A 16,444-nucleotide genomic window follows, 5' to 3' on the forward strand; every position below is an offset into this window, starting at 1 on the left:
TTCAATTGTCCACGTCCGCGCTAACAACGGCTGTGGAACCTATGGGCCCCCAGCCCCACAGTGCTCTCTGGACACTTGTTGGCAGAGAAGAGAGGACACCAGAAGCTCCTTGGGCTATGTACTCACATATGTCTGTGCCATGTCCACCTCATTAATTATTTTCTATTTTTATTTTTTATTTTTATTATGGTGACATTAGTTAACGAAATCCAATAAGTTTCAGATGTACAATACAACAGTACGGCATATATATATTGCATTGTGTGTTCACTGCCCATAGTTAATTTTCTTCGTATCACCACATATTGACCCAACATTTTATTTATTTTCCCCTCCCCCCTCTTCTCTGGTAACCACTAGCTAATGTTATTTTAATAAACTTTTTAATCTTTAACGAATTTTGACTTCTTAATCTGGTATCACCACATTTTATATTGTAACATTTCTTCCCTCAAAGATGTTTATTTGAGTTAAATATATTTATTCTTCTTTATGCATGTGTCTGTATTACCATAACTGGCACAATGTATATACTGATTCTCTGACATTGTTTTTTTTATTTAATAATATTTCAAGAAAAATTTTAGTCTATGACTTATTTTTATCAGTCTATGACTTTTTTTTACACTGTACAATTCAATGAGTTTTTTTTTTTTCAATTCTAGTTGGCATACAATAATATATTAGTTTCAGTTGTACAACATAGTGATTAGAGATCTATATAATTCACAAAGTGATAACCCTACTAAATCGAGTTGCCCTCTTCCACCTTACATATTTATTACAACATTGTCAACGATTTTGCTTATGCTGCACTTTATATCTCCATGCCTATTTTGTAACTATCTATTTGTACTTCTTAACTCCTTTGCCCTTTTACGCTGCCCCTCCAAACTCCCCTCACATCTAGTAGTCCTCAAAATATTCTCTGTATCTATGAGTTTGTTTCCAGTTTTGTTGATTTTGTTGTTGTTTATTTCGTTCTTTAGAATCCACATGTACGTGAAATCATGTGCTATTTGTCTTTATCTGACTTATTTCATTCAGCACATACTCTCCAGGTCTATCAAGGCAATATGTTTTTTCCAAACCTTTCTTTTTAGTTTGTGTGTGTCTTTTGACCTGAAGTGAGTCTCTTGTAGGCAGAATATGTAAGGGTCTTGTTTTATTATCCATTCAGCCACCCTAACTTTTGGTTGGAGAATTTAATTCTTTTTCATTTGAGTTACTTGTTGCTAGGAATGTAGTTATTAACATTTTTTATTCCTGTTTTTGATGCGTGTTTTTTTTTTTTTCCTTCTTAAAAAAGACTCTCCAATATTTCTTGTAATACTGGCTTGATATTGATAAATTCCTTTAGCTAATTTTTGTCTGGGAAGCTCTTTATCTGTCCTTTGACTCTACATGATAGCTTTGCTGAATAAAGTATTTTTGGTTTTAGATCCTGGGTTTTCATTACTTTGACTATTTTGTTCCAAACCCTACTGTTCTGCAAAGTTTCTTTTGAGAAATAAGCTGCCAGTCTTATGGGTGCTCCCTTGTAGGTAAATAATTGTGTTTGTTTTTTTTTTTGCTGATTTTAAGATTCTCTCTTTGTCTTTAAGCTTTGGCATTTTAATTATGTTGTGTCTTGGTGTGGGCCTCTTTGGGTTCCAGGTTTTGGGGACTCTCTGAGCTTCCTGGGGTTTTTTGTCTATTTCCTTCATCAGGTTAGGAAAGTTTTCCATCATTATTTCTTCAAATAACGTTTCAAATTCTTGTTATTCATATTCTCCTTCAGGTACCCCTATGCCCCAGATGTTTTTACACTTAATTTTGTCCCATAGGCTCCTTATTATTATCATAATCTTGGCCTCTTTTTTCTTGCCATTCTGATTGAGTGTCCTTGGCTTTCCTATCCTCTATATCGGTGGTCCAATCTTCTTCATACACTCTTGATTCCCTCCAATGTACTCTTTATCTCAGCTAATGTATTCTTCATTTCTGACTGGACCTCTTTTATAATTCCTATTTCTATTTTTATGTTTTTTATCTCTTTGTTAAAATTCTCACTGAGTTCATCTACACTTTCTCTGAGTTCATTGAGCATCTTTATAATCAGTGTTTTGAACTCTGCATCTACTAGATTGCTTGACTTTATTTTTCCTGGATCTCTATTCTGTTTTCTAATATGGTTTCTGCTTCTTTGCCTTCCCATTTTGGCTTCCTTTCTGTGTCTGTTTCTATGTGCTAAGCAAAGCTCCTAAGTCTCCTGGTCTTATTAGTGTGGCTTTACGTAGTAGGTGTCCAGAGACACAGTTCTGAGAAAGGTTCAGCTGTATCTATGAGTTTGTTTCTGGTTAATTTTGTTTGTTTATATTATTTTTTAGATTTCACATATAAATGAAATCGTATGGTGTTTGTCTTTCTCTGTCGGACTTATTTCACTTAGCATAATACGTTCTAGAGCCACCTATGTTGTTGCAGATGGCAAGATTGCATTATTTTTTATGGCTAAATAATATTCCGTTGTATATATGTGCCACTTTTTTATCCATTTATCTATTGATGGACACCTAGGTTGCTTCCATATCTTGGCTATTGTAAATAATGCTGAAATAAACATATGGATGCATATATCTTTTCAAATTAGTGTTTAGGATTTCTTTGGATAAATACCCAGAAGTGGGATTACTGGGTTCTTCTTTGTATCTTGTTGTAACCTTTATTTTAAAGTCTTTTTTGTCTGATATAAGTATTGCTACTCCAGCATTTTGTGTTTATTTTTATTTTCATAAAATATCTTTTTTCCATTCCTTTATTTTTCATCTATGTGTGTCTTTCAACCCAAAGTGAGTTTCTTGTAGGCAGCTTATTTGAAAGAATCTTGTTTTCTTATCCATTCAGCCACTCTATGTCTTTTGATTGAAATATTCAATCCATTTACATTGAAAGTAATTGCTGATAGGTATGTAGTTATTGCCATTTTATTATTCAATTTTTTTTTTACTTTTATTTATTTTTTCTTCTTCTTAAAGAAGTCCCTCTAACATTTCTTGCAGTATTGATTTGGTATTGATGAATTTCTTCACCTTTTTCTCGTCTGGGAAACTCTGTCTGTCCTTCAATTCTAAATGATAGCTTTTCTGGGTAGAGTAATCTTGGTTGTAGGTCTTTGTTTTCATCACTTTGAATATTTCATGCCAATTACTTTTATCCTGCAGTTTCTGTTGAGAAATCGTCTGCCAGTCTTATGGGCTGTCCCTTGTAGGTAACTAATTGCTCTATTCTTGCTACTTTTAGGATTCTCTATTTGTCTTTAACATTTGATATTTTAATTACGATGTGTGTCTTGGTGTGGGCCTCTTTGGGTTCATCTTGTTTGAGAATGTGTTTTCAAGGCTTATGTGGCTATTTCTTTCATTAGGTCAAAGGAGATTTTTGTCATTGTTTCTTCAGATAGGTTTTCAATTACTTGCTCTCTGTCTTCTCCATCTGGTCTCCCTTTGACGCAAATGTTGGTATGCTTGATGTTGTCCCAGAGGCTCCTTAAACTATCCTTATTTTTTTGGATTCCTTTTTTTTCTTTTTGCTGTTCTGGTTGGGTGTTTTTCTGCCTTATCATCTAAATCACTGATTTAATTCTCTACTTCATCTACTACTGTCGATTCCCTCTAATATATTCTTAATTTCATTTATTGTATTCTTCATTTATGACTTCTTTTTATCCTTTCTCTCTCCATTTTTATGTTTCCTATTTCCTTGTTGAAGTTCTCAGTCAGGTCATTGAGCATCCTTATAAGCAGCGTTTTGAATTCTGCATCTAATAAATTGTTTGTCTCCATTTTGTTTAGTCTTTTTTATTTATATTTTTTCTGAAACTTTATTCTGTTTTTTTCATTTGGGACATGTTTCTTTGTCTCCTCATTTTGACTGCCTCCCTGTGTTTGTTTCTATGTATAAAGCAGAGCTGCTATGTCTCCTGATTTTAATAGAGTACCTTTTGTAGTAGGTGTCCTGTGGAGTCCGGTGGCATAATATTCCTGGTCACCTGAGTTGGGTGCTTCTGGTGTGTCATTTGTGTGGGTTGTATGTGCTCTCCTGTTGTTTAATTTATAGTTTTTGATGGCTATTCTAAAATGTAATATTATTGAGAGAAAATATTTTAATCATATTTTATCCAATATTTGGTTTATAAATGTGTGTATTTTGAATAACAAATAACAAATGCATATTTTGTTCTCATTTAAGGATCAAATAAATGATTAAATATTGAATTTTTATTAAAATTTAACTGATTATAGCATTAATTAAAATTATGTACCCACCTATGTTAATATTTTGAGGAAAATGTGAAATAGTTTAAAGATAAAAAAATAAGTTATAAAAGAGCGGGTATAAACAAGTTTAAGAGAAACTCACAATAGAAAAATAAATTGTCTGAGAAATTTAACACAATAATTAAGATTCTGTATTATTGCAAAGAAAAGCACTCTGTTAAAATTAGATTTAAGATCACAAATGGAATAAACTATAATTAATAATAACTATATAATTTTAAATGGCTATTATTTTTATTTAAGATATTTTCATTAAAACAAGAACACTTGCTGAGCTATTGACAACATAGATGAATCTTGAGAATATCATACTAAGCAAAATAAGTTGGACAGAAAGAATAACAAAACATATGATTTTAGTCATATGTGGGATATAAAACTTAAAGCAACAAACAAACAAACAAAAACTCATAGCTAGAAACTACAGTATGGTGGCTACCAGAAGAAAAGTGGGATGGAGGTGAGATAGCAAAGAGTAAAGTGAGTCAAATATATGGTGATATCAGGAGATTTGACTTTGAATGGTGAGCATACAATACAATATATAGAAGATGTATCATAGAATTGTACACTTGATACCTATATAATTTTGTTAATCAATATTACCCTGATAAGTGCAATAAAATAAAAAAAAATGTGTATATACATATTATATATACCAATATCAGTTACATCTATTCAACACACACACACAAATGACACCTGCTCATTGGTATAAAGAAAAGACTAATAGTTTTGATTAAATTTGCATGATTTGTAAAATATTTTATATTTTACATATGTTTATGTGGGTAGGCTATTAATGTCCCACCCCAAACATGTCCACACTCTAATCCCTAGAACATATTAGTTAGAAGACAAAAGAGATGCTGCAGATAAAGTTAAATTTGCTAATTAGTTGACCTTTAAATAGGAAGGTAATCTTGGATTACTCATGGTATCTACATAACTACGGGGGTTCTTAAAAGTTGGAATAAAGAAGCAGAGAGTCAGCCAGAGAGATGCTGCAGAAGAAGAGGCTAAGGAGAGGTGAAGCAGAAAGGAAGTTCAGTGAAATGTGAAACATAGAAGTATTTGATTCACTTTTGCAGTTCTGAGATGAAGAGAATATCACTCAGGTAATGCAGGCAGCTTTTTGAACCTGAGAAGGACCCCCAGCCAATATCCAAGGTAAAACAAACCAACCAACAAACAAAAACAAAACAAACAAACCAAAACAACAACAACAACAAAAACGAACAACAACGAAAAAGCAGGACTTCAGTCCTACAACTGCTTGGAACTCAAATCTGTCAACAATCTGCATTAACCTGGAAGCATATTCTTCCCCAGGACCTCCAGAAAGAACAGAGCTCTGTCGACTTCTTGATTTCCACCTTGGGAGACTAAGCTAAATTCCCTCTGAGCCCACTGGGCTTCAAAAATTGCATCATACTAAATGGCTGCTGTTTAAGCCATTAAGTTTGTGGTTATTTGTTATGGCAGCAATAGAAGACACCTAGATTTAGATCTAAACATTTTATAGAGTTTAAACAGAGTTATACCATTTTAAATCTCTGTTTCTTATCATGAAGTTTAAACTTCAGAGATGGAAAGTACTCACTAACCTTGGGAAGCATACCCGATTATGGGTTTTGGAAAGTGGTATATGTTTTTTTCAAATGCAGAAAATATAAATCTAAAGAGGAGAAATATTACAAAGCCCTGACAGGATAGATGAATATCATATAAAAATGCTGGTTATTTTAGAATTTTAATTTATGTCTTATCTAAGAATAATCATATACTTGCTCTTGCTAAAATGTCAAATTGTAGGCTAAAATAACAAATATTTTTACCAAAATCTAAGCAATATTTATTCATTTTTCCAAGACAAATTTTTTCTTCTTTTTATTTTATTTTGTCCTCATTATTTTTCTTCAGTATATACCCTTTTCTTATTTGTATTCCCACTTTGGTCTTTCAGTTGTTGTTCTTATATTTTATAAGCTTTAATTTTTATGCACAAATGTTTGAAATTTTTTTGCTGGGATGATAATATAAAATATAAAAATAAATAATAAGTAGAGCAAGGCTGTTAAAAAATGTTTTTATTGCATGATGAGATCAGAAAGTGTTCAATAAATGCTGACTTCTGCTGTTTTAGCATATTTCAAGATGAAGTCAGGAAGAACCATACACTTCAGACTAAGCTGAGCAGAAAAGGAAAGGGAATTATTTAAGGCACATCAGTTGGAATACCTACTCTTCCAGTATAAAAAGATAGGAAATAGTAGCTAGTCAATAGTTTCATAAAGTGAATACATTGTCCAGAGAAATAGAACTTGTCAGTGGTGGTATTCTCAGGTCACAATTGTCTATGAGTTTTCTTAACATTTGGCATTCATAACAGTAGTATACTATACTTGTGAAAAAAATTAGCCAAAATGAAACTTAAAACATAATTCTTAGAACATTGTACATGATTGAAAAATATTTATGAAATGAAGGAGATATTAGTTTTTACTAAATACATTTAAAAAAAAGAAAAACACAAGACTTAGAGGAAATATACTTCATTTAATCATGCTAATCTACCATTGTCTTAATATGCTCTATTATTTTTTAAACACACAGTTCACTGTATTGGAAGAAAATCAGACTATTATAATATGTGTTTTATATTTTCTTGAATTGAGTGTTCTTGGCATATGTTAAAGTGACCCTAAATATTTTGAATGACTCATATAAAAAGTTTTTCTGGAGACATGCCTGTATTGATCGCCACATTAAACGGATTGTAAAACATCCATGTATTTGAGTTGCCATCAGAAATCTTCAGAAATTTATATCTTCCAAATCTCTCAATGACTTCAGATATGTTTGTCACTGTGAAAATCAGTCTCTTGTCATCATTTAGTGCTTAAGAGTTAATTAATATTTAGCCAATATAATCAATCATACTTGAGTATTTAAATTCTGTAAACAACTAATCTTTGAGACTTTGCTTCTTTTTTCTGTTTTCAAGCTTCTTCACTCACTTCCTCACCCTTTATGATGTGTAATGAGATATAGATTTTATAAAACAAGATATCATATAGAGATAGTATAAAGATATATAATAATAATTAAAAGAAGATTTGCCCTAGTCTTAAGGGTCATAAAAGGTATTCAGGAGAAAGAAATATTTGGTTATAAAAGTATAAAAAGTGAGTAAAATTTTATTAGGCAAAGTGAAGAGAATCCAATTTAAGACATTAGAAGTGTGAGATTGTGTGGAAAAAAAAAAAATGAGTATGATTTTTTTCTAAGACCAGAAAGAAGAGAAACGTGATAAAATGAAAAAGAAGCTTTAAAAGGTAGGTTGCATAATCCATACAGGCTTTTATAAAACATTCTAATGATTTTGTTGTAAAAAGGAAAATAAAAACATCTCAGCATTTGAAGCAATAGGAGAAACATAATTATGCTTATAATAGTGAGGTAATGCTACTTGGGCAGACCACTGACTTTTCATATTTCTCATTATCAATTATTCTTTATATTTCAGACTTCAGTGCATGGAATAGGCCTAATTTATTCTCTCCTTTCTTTCTTCCATGTGACTAGTGTGGTTAGAGCCCAGAGATTGTCATACATGTATACATATTGTATAAGTTTTCTATATGGTGTGACAAACTACTACAAAATTAGCAGTTTAAAATAACACTCATATAATATTACAGTTTCTGTGGGTCAGAAGTTTAGACATGGCTTAGCTCTATTCTCTGCAGAGGGTCTCATATGGCTGCATCTATATGTTGGCAAAATCTGGCTTCTCATCTGGAGGGCTGACTGAGAAAGCTGCTTTGCCACTCCTGTAGCTGTTGGCAACATTCAGTACATTGTTATTGTAAGATTCATGGCAGCTTGCTTCTTGCCAACAAAGAGAGAGAGGGGAGCCCAAAATAGTCTGCTAGCAGACAAAATTTTATGTAAATAAACTTAATTATAAAGGTGAGAGCCCATCGCTTTTGCTATACTACCGATTAGAGGTAAGTCATAGTCCTGCACAAACTCAAGGTCACAAATGGCATGGAAGAGTTAGTGATTATACAAGAAAATTAACACCAAGAAGTAGAGATCATGGGATCATCTTAAAGTCTGTCTGCCACACCCTTCCTTTCCATCTTTATCTTTGGGTTATCTTTCTTCCCACCAGGCAACATTTGTGTCTGGATTTACTGCCCTGGCTGCATACTAGATATACAAAGGCACTTTCCCTGCCACTCATTATTTTCCATTGTGATTCTCTTGGGTATTTATAGTGTAAAATAATTTCACGATATTTAGTGGTAAGACCAGTCTTGGAATTGAATGTTTGGCAAGGGTTGAAGAAGAGCAGACCCTTTTACAAAATTTTCCCATTAAGATACTAGATAAATTTCTTTTCTTTTTTTTTTTTTTTTTTTTGGAAATCACATACTTAAGCATTTTTTTTAATTAATAAAATAAAAACAAACCCACAAAATAAAAAATAAAAATACTTTAATTAGAGCAAAAACACAATAATTGTATTTTGTTTGTTTTGTTCACCAAATTATTTCTACATTTACTGCATTGCTCAGGTCATAGTTGTAAGAATGCAATTGACAAATTGAATATATGCATGCATAAATAGTAACAGAATAAATGGATGAATCATCCTGGTTAATATGCCTCCAAGTGGGAGAGCATGATATCAATGGGCAGACTGCTCAAAAGAGTGATCATTTCAAGTTCCCAGGCTAAAGGTCATTCAATTTGAAGTGTAAGAACCTTGAAAGGTAATCGATGTTTTCTCTGAAGCATGTGTTACACTAGGAAATTACTAAATGCATTTTCTTTTCAGAAACAAATGCACATGTTTCGTTATTTCTAAACATGTTTTCAATTAGAAAATATTTTTAGCATACATTTACAAATAGCTTCCCTAATTTAAGAATAGTCCACAAGAATATTGCTACCAAGACTTCTGCTAATTTGCCAAGTGTTTTATATGCTTTTACTTTTCTGTAGTGTTATAAATTACTTTGGGCACCTTTTGAGAAATCTAGTTCCTAGACCATTCAAATTACATTAATTGGTAAATAATAAAACATTTAATAAATTTGCTATAAAATAAAAGTAAATATTTAAAAACCACAAAAATTTCATGATTAAGTAATGTGAATAACCCATTACTCCTCTCATAATAGAAACCATTTTAAATACTTTCAAGTTGACCCAATAAATTTTCTTACTTGGATTGTTCTTTCTTATTAATAATCCCATGAAGAAATATATATAAAAATAATTCCACTGACACCTTCTTTATAGTAGTAGAACAGAAATCAAGCAGCTTAAATAAAATTAGTAAAATGATCTGCAACCTTCTTTACAGTTGATCTACAGTTGATCCCAAGGCCATAATTAACATTCATTACCTTCCTAAACCACCCATTCTAGATCCTCAGCTAGTAATTCTGTCAGTTTAATAGTTGCCTGTTGGGGTGACTCAGACATCACTAATAAATAATCAGAGACTCTGTGTTAAAATTGGGTTCTTCAGAAAAGAAGTTAAGAAGTTCCAGGTCCAAGATTCAACACTTGTCAAAGAAGAAAGTGGAAATAAGATTAGGCAGAAGAAAAACACACAGGCCTAATAAAACCTCGGCCAATCTGTGAGTGAGCTTTGAGACAAAGGATACCTATGGAGTTATTCTTTGTCAGAAAAAGTAGCCAAGCCTCAGATAAACCTGTGCATCACTCAAGTATCAGATAAAGCCTTTTCCTGAAAGAGCGGAAGCTTGGGAGATGTGATTTTATGCAACAGTTAACACTATTGAAGAAATTGACAGCCAGAGGCTGTCTGCTGACTATACTTCCTGAGGCCAGGCAGACTATCTTTTATTAAAGGGAAAACTAGATGCCACATCTCCATACCTACTCTACAGATTCTCATACACTTAGTAGACCATGGTTGCTGTATACCCACTTATATTTACAAGCTTCCAAGAGAAGCTCCAGTAGATCACTTGTATGTCAAGTTTATGTTTCCCTGCCTCTATTATGCAGTAGTAGGCCTACATCTTTTATATAGTCAGGATAAATAACTCATGAGTATGTGATAACTTACTGCCAGTCTCCTGAATGTGGAGACCAAACTGTGAAGGAAATAGAAGGACTGACTGAGACACAGTTGACTAATTAGAATTGGAAAGGTGATATATGGAAGAACCAAATGACTCTTGTATACCAAACTCCCAAATGTCATTCACATTGGGTGAAGCAGTTCTTTTCTGATAAAGCTTTGTTTATTTGTTTCTGATAAAGCTTTGTTTATTTGTTTGTTTGTTTGTTTGTCTTTCTCAGTGAGATGGGGCATATTGACTTCATTAAAACTACTTGATTTAAAATTAGAATCAGATTTTATCATCTCTTGAATTGTTGTTGATCACAAAATCAAATTCAGGAAAATTACACCAAAAGACTAGATAGATAGGTAAGTAGTAGGTAGGTAGATAGATAGATAGATAGATAGATAGATAGATAGATAGATAGATGATAGATAATAAACACATATTTACATAATTCTATATAGATACCTGTATGTATATAATCATTAGTAAAATTCTAAGAAATATATGTGAGAATAAATACTAACTCTATAGCAGATATGGAAAACATAATACTAGTCAGAATTTATCAATATAATATATTTAGCAGTTAATCTTGCTCACATGTATAGGAGAGTATTTACTATGTCTCTTTACCTTCCAAGATTCTCCAGCTGAGGCCCTGAAAATTTGAATGTTAAAAGACAGATTAACAAAATAAACATAGTTTATTATTCCATGTGGTGCACATCAGAACAGGGGAGAGGACTTCTGTGATGAGTAACTCAAAAAGGTGGTTAGAATTTGAACCTATATAGTATCTTAGCAAAGAATAATAAATTCATAGAAATAACAAGACAAAGGAAAAGGGTTTTAGGCTTTTAGGGACAGCAAGTCATGAGAAGGTAAATATATGGGAAAACTAATGAAAGTTAAGGGCTAGTTAGTAAGGTTTATTTGTGTAGATTCTTTCTCAGAGCCATATCATATCTGGTGATAAGATCATTATCTCTGTCCAAGTACAGGAAATGGGGGAGGGGCATCTTCACAAGGGGACTTTATGTTCTTCTTTCAGAGAGGTAAGGGGAAGGCAGAGAGCTTATCCTGTGTCTGCTTTTTCCTTAATTGTCTTCAGCTCAAAATAATTCTATGTCAAAGTAACAATTTGCAGTGTCATTCTCTAAACCTTTTCACATGAATTTTGCAACTATTTGAGTGGTTTCTAATCATTTGTATGTTGGTTTACTAAAACATGATCTCAGTAGTGGTCTGTTGAGTTTGAGATCTCAGAAATTGTTGCTGCAGAGCCTGCGACATAATTTGTCAGACCCATGGCAAAATGAAAATGTGAGATCCCCTGGTTCAAAAAGTAGGAAAACTTTCCTTTTAAAGGTATAGACTTTTGTTTTTTTTTCCTTTCTCTGTGAGATCTCCCTTGACTTACAGTGTTGTTGTTGTTGTTGTTTTGTTTGTTTGTTTGTTTTTAATTTTTATTTGCTATTTGAAATTTCAAATTATTAACATGGATTTTACAGCTCACTTTTATATTGTGAATACCAGTCTTAAATGCAAATTTAAAAACATTGAACTCATGCAGAATCATTGATATTTGTATTTCACAGCTCATCATGCATATGTATTGCATTTTCCCAGAACAGTACAAATACTACACGACTAATTCACTGCTTTTATTTTATTTATTAATACTTGTACACTATATTAACTCTCTCTACCTGTGGATTACTGATGAGTGAGAAATGACTGAATGGTGCTATATTTCTCTATTATTTTATGACATCTTTTTCAGTGGGAGTGGTTGGCAAACACAAAATGTAACACAAATAAGAACTCCATTGTCTTCTTTCAGCATTTGAATTGAGCTCTAGTTTGAACAGAAAGCATGGCCTCTCAGGACTGTCAACATCCCTGCTTATTTTATCGTAGATTGAACAAGTTTACATTGTACTTGCTTTGTGTATTGTCAAATCCCATGATTTGTGGGTCTCCTGGAATTCTGTGCTCATGGGGTATCACAAGTGCTATATGTAAATGGAGAGGCAAAGGACAGAGAATACAAATATTGCACACATCTCCTTTGCTTATGTATGTTGTCTATTGAGCAGCAGAACATCAAGCCAATGGTGGGGGCCTTCTAAGTGCATGTCCCTGTGTAATTAGTGTTTGTGAAGTTGATCTTGTCTTTCTGTGATATAGAGAAAGGTTTAAATACTTCAGATATTAGAAATATTTTCATATTTTTATTACATATAATATATAACATCACATAGGAATTTGAATAAAGGCTAGAGAAAATACTTTTTTGAGAGAAATATACTAGAGAAATATATTGTTGAAGATTGTGCCAGCATTTCTGAAAAATCACTGTAGTGTATCTTTTCCACATGTTAGTGATAAAATGAGAGATGCTGACATTGGAACAGACTCTCTCAGAAGTATTTTACAATATGAACAAGGTCAGGGGTACTGTAAGAAGTAACAGGACAGAATGATTTTAGAATGGTCTGATTCCATGGTGTGTTGATCATCCATTCCCTAGGAATGAACTAAATGTGTAATTGACCTTTATAACCACGATATACAGTGGGTATGGAAAACCTGAATGGGAAAACTACAATAATGCTCCCTAAAAATATGGAACAAGGCCTTTCCTTTAATGTCAAATAAATATTGACTTGCTACTGTGCTATGTTTTGATACACTGATAGACATCTGAAAATAAGTATGAGAATGTGATGGCATACAAAAGAACTCCCTTGAGAAGAGGGCTTTTAAAATTAAACATGCAATATAACTTGACCTACAGATATCAGTCACCTCTTCCCATAGTATATTAGTCATTTAGAACTGCCATAGACTGGATGGATTAAACAAGAGAAATTTATTTTCTCACAATTTTGGATGGAGTCTAGAAGTTTCTTTTTAGGACCTTGGCTGTCTTCTCCCTATGTCTTTATGGGATCTTATCTCTGTGTTTGTATGTATCCAAATATCCTTTTTTAAAAGGACAGGGGTCATATCAGATTAGGGTCTACCTATCTGACCTCATTTTATCTTAATTACTTCTTTTTAGGTTCTATCTCCAAATAAAGTTAGATCCTGAGGGTACCAGGGGTTCTGACTTCAACATGATCCTGAGGGGACCAAGGGTTCTGACTTCAACATATGTTTTCGGGGGACACAATTTAGCCCATGACATGTAGCTATGAATTCATGGACACAGTGGTCATGGTGGCAAGAGTGTACGTAGGTTGAGCAGGAGCTCAAGAACATGTTTTTTTTTTCCACCAAATCTGTCATGGCTACCACCACTGCTGGGTGCCTTTTCTGACAGCAGCAGTGACCAATGTTTTTCATTAGAAATTATGTAACTTGTGACTTCAGGATTACATGTAGTGGCATAATGATATTACTGGAACCTTTCCATAGCAACAACTGTGTCATTGATTTATTCAATAGCCTATTCAGCATTCAGTACTGTATTCAATGTGAGCATAACCTTAAGAGTTGGGTTTTCAGTCCAATATACTCCAAACTAGTCAATAAAATATCATGCTGTTTCTTCCAGAGCCAGGATACACGAGTCCAGGAACTAAGCAGTAGAATTGGGAGTGTATATATCACTATTACAACTAAAAACTACTTGTAAAATGCTTATTCTCTGACCTCCAAATCTGGACTCTGCTGGTTTAAGAGGCTCTGCTGTTTTAAGAAGTCTGGCCCTGCATCTGAGCTCTGCTGGTTTAAGAGGTCTTATTGGTAACCAAGGGAGTAATCCCCCCACCAAGGGTTATAAGAATGTTTCTATTAAATTGGAAGTTAAAACTCTCACCTGTCCTTTTGATTCCTAATGATACAAGATAAAAAAGAAAACAGTTATCTGGTACACACACACACACACACACACAAAAAGAAGAAGGAATCTGAAGATGTAGAAATCTAGAAATATAGCTGTGGTTTTACATAATGTGTGACCTGATCATCTTCCCTAACTAGACCCTGACAAATATATTTCAAGGAGGAAAATAGCAAAAAGAAGTTTGATTTGGTTGATTATTTCTGCAAATTAGGCTATATGACAAACACTTTTCATAACTTAAAGAGTTAAATCTGTATTTCTGAGTTTAGCCCAACATATATGAAAAGATAAAGTATTTTCATCAAGCTTTATATTATTGAAAATATTTTAAATAAACAATATTTTAATTTTCACAAATCATTTGAGTATGGAAGCTTTAAAAACATCCCTGTAAATGAAAGGGTGACAGGTAAAATTAATATTCACTTGATGAGTCTAAATAAAGCTTTTTTTTTTTTTTTTTTTTTTTTACCAAAACTGAGAAAGTGAATAATTTAAATGATTGGAATTTAAAATATTTTAAAACTTATTTCATTTTTAATCCTTTAATTTTAACAAAGTTAAAATAAAACTTAAATCTATCATTAGCCAAAAAATAATTGAAAGTTATTTTTCATATTGGTCATGATGTGACTTTGTCATATAATTCTGAAGGAATTAGTGTCATATTAAAAGCTCCCCCAATTCTCACCTACATTTTAATAAAATAAAATGCTCCTAGTGTTTTAATCTATAACAATGAAACATAAAAATAGAATTCCGTATCATTCTATCATAATTAAAATTAACCTATGCATAGATGATCTGATATACTAAAGAAATACATTCATCTCATTAAGAATTGAACTTTAAAAATAGTATTATGTGGGATATAATACTAAAAGCAACAACGTGACAAACAGAGACTCATGGTCATGGACAATAGACTAGTGATTACCAGAGGGGAGAGGAGAGAGAGGAGGTAAATGGGGTAAAAGGAGTCAAATATGTGGTGACAGGAATATAACTATGGGCAATGAACATATAATACAAAATATATATGACTTACTGTTGAATTGTGCACTTGAATCTTATTGGAGTTTGTTAACCAATGTCACATAATAAAAACAAATTAATTGATTGGTGAGAGGAGCCAGCAGCCAGGAGGTTCTAGTCTGTTCTGCCTCATGGCAGCACCCTCTTCTAAGCAGTCACGCCGTGCTTATACTTGGGCCTGGAATCTGGCCACAGCCTCAGCAGGGCTCGCTGCTTCCAGAGCATAGATTACCCGCAAAGTGAGCAAAATTTGGGCCTTTACGAAAATGTGTAAGCAGCAACGGAGTGTACACCAAGGAAATGTGATTCCTGAAGGAGTGGGTGGAGAGCATGGCGGGTAAAATAGCACCTGCTATTCATAAAACTAAATTAGAAGAAAATATCAAGGAAGAAAAAACAAATAGTAAGAAGGCAGAGGAAAACATAAAGACAGAGGAACTGTCAAGTAAGGAAAGTGATCTAGAAATCGACAATGAAAGTGTGATTGAACCAGACACTGATGCCCCTCAAGAAATGAGAGATGAAAATATATAGATAACTGAGGAGATGCTGGATCAGGCAAATGAAAAAAAAAAAAAAAAGAAAAGCGGCTGCCATTGATCCCCTAAATGATGGTGATCTACAGAAAGCCATTGACTTGTTCACAGATGCCATCAAGCTGAATCCTTGTTTGGCCATTCTGTGTGCCAAAAGATCCACTGTCTTCATCAAATTACAGAAGCTAAATGCTGCCATCCAAGACTGGACAGAACTTTTGAAATAATCCTGACTCAGTTTTAGCCCTACTACTGGAGAGGAAAAGCACATAAGCTTCTGGACCATTGGGAAGAAGCAGCCTGTGATCTTGCCTTTGCATGTAAATTGGATTGTGGTGAAGATGCTAGTGCAATACTGAAAGAAGTTCAACCAAGGGTCAGAAAATTGATGAACATTGAAGAAAGTATGAGCAGAAATATGAAGAGCGAGAGATTAAAGAAAGAGATGGAAAGGGTTAAGAAGGCTTGGGAAGAACATGAGAGAGCCCAGAGGGAGGAAGAAGCCAGACAACAATCAGGAGCTCAGTATGGCTCTTTCCCAGGTGGCTCTCCTGGGGGAATGCCTGAAAATTTTCCTATAGC

The 16,444-nt window shown here is 33.3% G+C and overlaps 1 pseudogene; it reads left to right on the forward strand.

The window, feature by feature from the left end:
- Positions 1–13,624: 13,624 nt before the first annotated feature.
- The window catches only part of LOC102890952, a 3,021-nt pseudogene continuing 201 nt past the window's right edge, over positions 13,625–16,444 (forward strand).

Source organism: Pteropus alecto, unplaced genomic scaffold (genome assembly GCF_000325575.1).
Source record: "Pteropus alecto unplaced genomic scaffold, ASM32557v1 scaffold239, whole genome shotgun sequence".
Lineage (NCBI taxonomy): Eukaryota > Metazoa > Chordata > Mammalia > Chiroptera > Pteropodidae > Pteropus > Pteropus alecto.